This window comes from Corvus brachyrhynchos, unplaced genomic scaffold (assembly GCF_000691975.1).
Source record: "Corvus brachyrhynchos isolate BGI_N302 unplaced genomic scaffold, ASM69197v1 scaffold215, whole genome shotgun sequence".
NCBI lineage: Eukaryota > Metazoa > Chordata > Aves > Passeriformes > Corvidae > Corvus > Corvus brachyrhynchos.
The window spans coordinates 574,940-583,078 of record NW_008237887.1 but is presented as its reverse complement, the minus strand read 5'-3'; positions in this window follow the sequence as shown (position 1 = coordinate 583,078).

Genomic DNA, 8,139 nt, shown 5'->3' with positions numbered 1-8,139 from the left:
CCCTTCGCCCGCTGTGCCTGCGCAGCCAGACCCGGACAGGGGAACCCAGCGCCAGGGAACGGGTGGAGGAGCGACGGGTGCTCGCCCGGCCCAGCCCGCCCAGGTCCACGTCCACAGTGCCAGCACGGCCGGGGACAGAACCACAGCCATGGGAGCCCCTTCCCGTGTGCCCAGCGGGACCCAGGCCCCGGTGCTGCTCCAAACCGAGCTGCTGCTGAGGACGGGAAGGCCCTCGTGCGTCTCTCTGCAGCCACCAAAGATGACCTGCTGGCTCTCATTGTGAGAAGCACCTGCCATCAAGGACTCTGCAAAGCTGGGGAAGCCCTGAAATGTGGTTTGTGAACTGTGGGCCATGGACCGTGAGTAACCCGTGGAGCATTTGTTGGGGGTCTCTGCAGCACTGGCTGCTCACATGATGCTTTTTCTCTCCAGCTGCTGAATCACTTCTTTTAAAAAAAAAAAAAAGATACAAAACACCCCAACAACAACAAAAAAAACAAAAAAAGAAGGGAAGAAAGGCTACAAATACATTAAATACTTTTCTAGTCTTACTTTTACATGTAAACAATTGCTGTACTTGCCTAAGGATGTGATTTGATCACCACGGGGAAGGGAGGAGGTGCCTGGCTGTGGCCAGAGGGGAGATGTCCATGAGACACTTTCCCTGTTAATGTGTTCCACGCCATGAATCTGAGCTAGAGAATCCATGGCCTAAAACACTAGAGCATTGTTTGGTTATTTTTTTTTTAGTAACAATAAAACACTTTTCTCTGATGTTTTGTTAAAAAAAAAGGAAAAAAAGAAAAAATATTCTCACCGTTAATGTATGTTCATGTATCTGCGTGTACCACATCCAGTGATGCCTCGGCCTCGCCGTTGGGCCCAGAGGTTTGGATGGGCTCTCAAGGTCTCTAAAAGGTCTCTCCCCACGGAACCCCCACCCACCAGGGCTCCAGCAGTGTCCGTTAAACCTCTGCAGAAGGTCGTGTGGGTGCTCTTCTTCCAAAAGGCTTTTTTTTGAGTGGAACATGGTGGTTTGTAGTAGCTAAATAGTTCAATTAAATGGATGCGAGTTTGTATGTAAATAAGGGTAAATATTTGCCAAATCAGTGTGGGCAAATGATGGAATTCCTCTCAGGGTGGGCAGTGTCAGAGGCCGCAGGGAACGTGAGTGTGCAACAGCAGAGCTGTGCAAGGAGTGATTCCTCTCTCATTGCCTTGGATCAGAAAGGATGAACTTGCTGTAGAGCCTTTTAACAGCCCTGTGAATCCAGTGTGTCAGGGCTGGGAAATCTGTCTGGGGAGCTTAAACCTTCTGGCTGAAAGAGTTGGAAAACCACTGGCTGGAGGGAATGGGAATGGCCAGCAGTTGGGTAGAGGTGAGGTGAGAAAGTCTTTCCCCCTTTTGTTAGAGCCTTTTATGTTAGATATTCGAGGGGGTGAGAATTTGCCCTATTAGTGTCCTGCAGAGGCCAGGAAGGGACTTCTCAGAGATTTTCAGGAGGGGTTTTTCAGAATTGTCCAAAGTTGGGTTTGCAGCATGGCAAGTTCTGGCTGCTCTGAAGTTAAATCAGTTCAGCTGCACTCTGGATGCTGTGAGCAGTTTATGCACAAGGCCTTGACATCTCCAGCTGTGGGTGTGTCACCTGAAGTTACAGCTTCCCAACAATCACTGCAAGGAGCAGGACTCCTGACTCCTTCCTCTGCTCCTCTTGTGTTCTTTGCCATGTACTTACTGCCCCCAGTTGCTTTCCAGTTTCCTTGTAGATCAGCACAGATTTGCACGTGGTTGTGGCTCCTCAGGATGCGGCTCATGAAAGATCTTTGTAACCACTTTCCTGTGACGGTGTTAAAATACAAAAAAACTGTAAGATACGTGAAATAGAAAAGGGAATTTTTAATTAAAACAGGTTCCCATGGGAATGTGGTTTGCAGGAGCTTCATTTTGTGTGAGGAGAAATGAGCTGTGGTCACTGACCTAAGGTTACAGGAAAGCCTCAGCAGGGAGGGCAGCAGGTTTACACCAAGAATACTACAGGTTATGCTGAGGTTTTGTCTCCTGGCCTTGATCCTGTTTAAAAACATCTTGTGTGCAGGCTCCTGACCATGGCAGCAGGGAGTTAATGCAGCTCAGGGGGAAGAGTGGCATTAGAATCATTTCCACTGCTGGGAGCCCTTCTTTTCCTAAGGCTGGGGCACTGTTGGAAGCACAGGCAAGGAGCAGATGCATTGCTTACATCCCTCTTTATTACTGAGAATGTCTCCAAACCTGAAGCCACCAAACAGCTCATTTTCAGGCCAGGTGTCTGCCTAAGGCTGGTTTCTTTCTAGGAAAGTGTTTTCAGAAAGGGAACAGCCATTTCTGGGAATGAAGTCAGAAAATGCACTGATCCCAGATGCTGCGCTCTCTCTGCTTGTGTCAACATGTTCAAGTTTCATCTAATTTTCTGAAAAAGCCTCAGGTCCAGGAGCAGATCTCAGTGTGCGGAAAAGTCTTTTCATAGAATCCTAGAATATGCTGAGTTGGAAGGGGCCCATCAGGTTCATGGAGTCCAGCTCCTGGGGGTTTTTTTGCCTGGGATCAGCCCTCGCTGGTGCAGGACATGGTAACCCACATGGCAGGAGAGGCTCAGGAGAAGGGATTCCTCTGCAGGGATGGGTTTTAGTGTGCACAAGGCAGGTTTAAACCAGTAGTAGCTTACACCGGTTGTTGCTGCGACCCACAGAGCTTTTGTTCCAACAAAAAGATTGTTTTTACTGATAAAGGAAAAACAGAGTCTCTAAAAAGTCCCCTTAACTTGCTGAGCATCCTGAAAACATTTAAAGCCAACTGCAGATGTTGCCATCTTGTTGCCAGAGGGTGGCTGTGATTGTTCTTGCTGCATTTGGTTCCATGATGAGTTGTTTGTAGAAGAAAGAAAAAAGGCTCCTGAAGCTGGTTGCCTTGTCAGAAGTGTCCTGTGCAGAGCACAGAAACTGTTAGCCAGGTCTGCATGCTTGATTTCTTTCACAGATGCTAGAGAGTTTAACTTTGGGGCAGGAAGCTCAAAATCAGACCTTCCCACAATGTTTTTGTGCCTTTATATCCAACACCCCTGGCCCTGAGGCAGTGAACCACCTGTAGGAGAGCTGGCTGCTGGCTGCCGGTCAGATGTGAGGGTGAGATGCTGCATGGTTGGAGTTGGGCCAGGAATGCTGGGCTCTACCTGGGGTGAATCCATCAGGAGGTGTTCGGGCTGGCAAGTGCTCCGAGCTCCCACTTCTCCCAGTCAAGGCTGGGAACTGGAACTTGACCTTCCTGCTCTTTGGAAGGTATTGGCCTGGAAGCTGCCAACTGGGCAGTATCTGCAGCCGAGCAGTGTCAGCAGGAGCCACTGGCTTTTCATGAGGTGCCAACCCTGAGGTTTGCACAAGGCCCTGCACGCTGACAGAAACTCCAGGTTTGCTGTGCCTGGGGCCACGTTCAACTTGCAACAACCATAGGGTGGAGCCTGGGGACCAGGAGACTTCAGCCCAGAGGATCCTGCTTGGCTTTCTTTGGATAGACAACCCGCAAGGAGCCATTGGAGGAAAACCAGTGATGGGCAAAGAACAGCAGCAAGAGATTGATTAACTCAGCTTCCAGCAGCGTGACTAAATCCCAATATCCAAGGAAACCTCAAGTTGACTATGCTTGCATTTTTCAAGGGGCTCCATTTGCCACCTTTGGTTAAGCATCGTGGATCTGTCATTTGTGAAATAACTCCTGCTTCTTTAAATGCTGCTGTAGGGATGCTGACTGTGGAAAGCTTTGTCATGTGGCACCAGCTTCTCTTTCTCGTTTCCAGCTGCTAAATTGTGCTGAAACAGCACCAGGAATAAAACCAGCTCCCACTCCATTCAGTCCTTTCCATAGGGGAATTTGTCCAAGTTGCTGGCCCAGCTGCAGGGATGGATATGCTGGGGTTGCAGATGGAAAGAGGCGAGTGGGCGTGGGGAAGGCAATAGATGCTGTTGGTTGGGAAATCTCTGTGTTACTGAATGAGGGGAGGGAGCAGTGAAGCTCTTGGCTGTCCTGTTGCAGCCCCCTGCAAGGATTAATGGCAGATGTTATCATAAAGCAGAGTTTTACTGAGCTCCCAGGGTACAAAGCATTAGTGAGTGTGGAGCAGAGCCCTGTTAGAAGTGGTTTATCAGAGCATTTTGGAGAACAGCTGGAAAGGAGCTGCAAAGATCATCTTGGCAGATGCAGCTGGTATGTTCAGGTCTCACCCATGAAGGGAAATGGGTCATTTCAGCACTGCAGGGTGAGCTGTTCCAGGATGACACCCGGTGCGAATGCTCTGTGACATTACAGATGGCATGAAGTGAATAATCCGTTGGTCCCGGCGACTTCCCGCTCCTGTGTGAGTGCAGGGCATCACTCCTGTGAAGGGAGGGGCACTCGGCACCACCACTGCACGAATTCACGGAGATGGACTCAGCTCGCACCTCTGTCCCGCCCGGGGTGTTCTCATACACCAGGATCATAAACACAGGGAATTTCACTCATCTCCACAAAATAGGAGTTGAGTGTTTTATCCCTTCTCCAAGGAAATGCATCTGATTCTCCAGGCCTCCTCCAGCATCACAAAGGTGGATGTTCTGAGCAGGAGCCTGAGCTGCAGCTGAGACATCTTGAAGAAAAGCCAGTTGACAAGATTTTCCACAGAGCAACGAGTAAGCCAGCTCTAGAGCTGACTGTACACTTCCAGCAAGAGCCGTCGCCAGAAAAGCTTTAAATTCCTGTTCAACTGTCTTCTGAGCAAGGCTCACAGGCATGGCACTGCTCTCGTATGGCACAGAGGCTGGAGTCCAGCCAGGCTGCTGATGGCAGGGGTGGGCAGTGCACGTGTGGCAGCCAAAAATGAGCTTTTGTGGCTGCAGAACCATCCCAGCCGGGAGGTCTGGCAGCATGTTATTACCTGCCCAGGTGAGGGGAGCGGCCCCTGCATGTGCTCACCAGTTTTCATCTGAAACACTGGCTCAGAGTTAAGGAAATTCTCACTGCCAGATCTCTTAACTGTGGGGATATGTGGCTTAGGGAGAGCTGTCCCTGTGTGCAGTGTTGAGTTGGTGGTCTTCAGCTGCTCCTTGCTTAGAGGAGGTGTCACTTCGTGTGCCTGCTTTGGGTAAAATAAGTCATTACTGTAATGCCAAAAGTGGTGTAGAAAAAGAATCACAACTTCCAGCCCCTGGTCCTCCAGTGATGGCAGCACCCGCTCCATCAGCACTTGGGATCTATTTCAAATTAGGGAGTTTCTAGAAAACCAGCAGCCTGTGGAAGCTGCTCAGTCCATGACATTTTCCTGCTCTAAATTCTTGTTGGCTTCAGTGGTGTTTCTATTCTACACTTGCTCCAGAATGAAACAAACTTTGGTGTATTTAACTGTATTTTTATTCACTTGCTAGATCTGATGTAAAAATGGGTCGTTGGGTTTGAAAATGCATAGAGGAACGGGATACCCCTTGGAAAGGGGGAAATGTTTGAGAAGATAAAGGTAAGAAGGTAAAGCCTTAAGGGTAGGTGTGAGAGGGGCAGCAAGGGAGATCATCTGGGAGATGGTGTAGAGTGACACTGGGAAAAGTATGGAGAACAAATTATTAGGAAGCTGATAAGGAATAAAGAGATCAAAAGTGGTGTCTGGAAAGCCATGAAGAGGCAGGGAATATGCATTTTTGGGTTGAAAGCAGAAAATTAGTGACTTTTGCATAGAATTAGAGGAGCTACAGGGATGACAGTAAGACCGTGCAGCTGAAAAAAAGTAAGGATGAATTGGAAGAGAATTGTGAGTTGTTCTGGTGATCATTAGAGATGTCTTTGGTGAAGTGAATCAGCAACAAAGTGGAAAATTGCAGTTAAAGGACTAAAAGTCCCTATTTCTACAGGACATGCAAAAGGGAAAAAAAATCCCTTAATAAGTAAAGTATAAGTAAGAATTTAAAAAGCAGCTCAGGCATAAAGATAAGAATTAATGTGTGGGTCTGCAGGAAGGGCAACACCACCATGTAACAGCTCCTCGTGTAATCCTTATTTTGCTGTGGGCAAAAAAGCCTCTGGAAGTTTGTGTGTGGCTCAACAAGTGAGAGACCCACATGAATCAGATGTTTGGATCAGTGATGGTTGTGGGATTGTTGTGCTTGGCATCACTCGCTGTGCAGATACTCAGGGTCAAGCCGAAGAGAGCAGCAACCATCCCCTCATGGCTGGGCATACAACCCCCTTGCATACATATTCAGGGATAATGAGATCTAAAGGTAAAGGCTTTCTCAGGGAATATTGGATTATGTATATATATAATATTAGATTTGTTCTTCAAAGCACAAGAAGCTGAAGAAGCAACAGCAGAACATGGAGTTTTAGGGACGAAAGAGCAGAGCTTCCCAATCTGGTGGTGATTAGGGATGGGATGGGATGGGATGGGATGGGATGGGATGGGATGGGATGGGATGGGATGGGATGGAAAAAAGGCTCAAATTGTCCCTGAGCCAGGCGGACTGTAGGTCAGAAGGGGATAAAAGGCTTCCTAAAATAAATGTAAAAGCTGAGGTAAAGGTGGAAAAGCAAAAAATCACCAAAAACTTGGGGTGACTACACCAGAGGCAAGGCCTGAATGTATTCAGAGCTGAAGTTTGGAGCTGCAGGTCAATGCTGAAACAGCATTTGGGAACAAAGATGCAGCAGGATCGAGAATGTATCAGCAGAAGGTGATTTCAGCAGGTGCACAGTTTGACAGAGGTAGTAAAAAAAGGTAATCATGTGGTTTGTACTGTATGTGGCAGCGAGATGCTAAGCCTCACAAAAGGGTGCTTACGAAATTCAGAAATGTTCACTTTAAATAAAAAATGTGGCAAAGTGGGGAAAGTATGAGTTGGTGTAGGGTAAGAAAGTCAACAAAATAACCCCTGGAATGGAGTTTCTGTGGGCAGATTTAAAACATTACTCAAAACAGTATTTAAACCAGAAACACAACAGGTTCCATGTTTCTAGGAGAAGAAGAACACATGGCATTGCTCTGGACACTGGGTGGAAATGGTAAAACCCTCGACCAGTAAATTCTACAGTGACTCCTTGGGAACAAAAGCAACATGTCTGGATGATCTGCAAGCAGCACAGCCAAAGCCCAAAGCTTGTGGGGAGGCTCAGGAAAGCTCTAAGGGACAGTAAGGTGTAATCAAATTGAATGATTTTCAGGGAAAAAACCAGTTGGAATCTTACTAGTGCATGGCACCTGGGAGGGCAGGAAAGGTATTGAAAAGGCTTAGTACTTACTAAAAGTGCTTAGTACTTACTAAAAGTATTTAATAAGTGTTTAATACTTATTAGAAGTATTTCTGACAATGATAGTGCTCGACACCATCACAAATAACTCTGGCAGCAGCTCCCTGCTGCAGTCTGATTCCCTGGCCATGGATTTCCCTGTTCCTTCCTCCTGTGTTGGCTCAGAGGTTCCCACAGCTTCATTCCTGTCACTGTCACACACAATGTGTGTCACAGTGGGAACAGGAAGAGGGACACAAATGACACAAACCTGCCCAAAAAGTGGAGCAGAGGAGACAGAGCAGTGGGTTGTGATCCCGCAGTGTGGCTGCAAGGAATGTGCAGGGCCTGCTGTTCCCCTCTGGGATGGATTTTGAGGTAAAAACCGGCGAAGGAGACAACAAAAGCTTTTCTCCTCTGCTTGTAGCTCTGTGGCTCAGCCAACACCGCTTCTGGGGTTTTACACATCCTTGCAGTGGGCAAAGGGAGAGCTGCTGGGCTGTTTTCATCTTTTCCTTCTTGGTGTCTTAAAAAACAACAGTAAAGGAGCACATTCCCTCTTCTTCCCCTCTGCTCCACCTTCCCCTCCTGCCAGAGAGGCACCATAGGGGGAAAAAAGCCAAAGAACACATTTTTCTGCAGTTGCACGGGGCTTGTTTCCCATTCAGAGGCAAGACAGGAATGTTCAGCAAAGTGGAGCAATCTGGCTCAGGTGCTTCCAGGGCTGTTCAGCTCTGCACCACAGGGATCATCTGGAGGGGAGAAGAAGACTGAGCAGGGCCAGGCTTTGCTCACAAGGCTTTAGAAGGTGACGTTCTCAGGTGTAGTAAATTTACAGTAGTCACCTAAGGGGGGAAAGA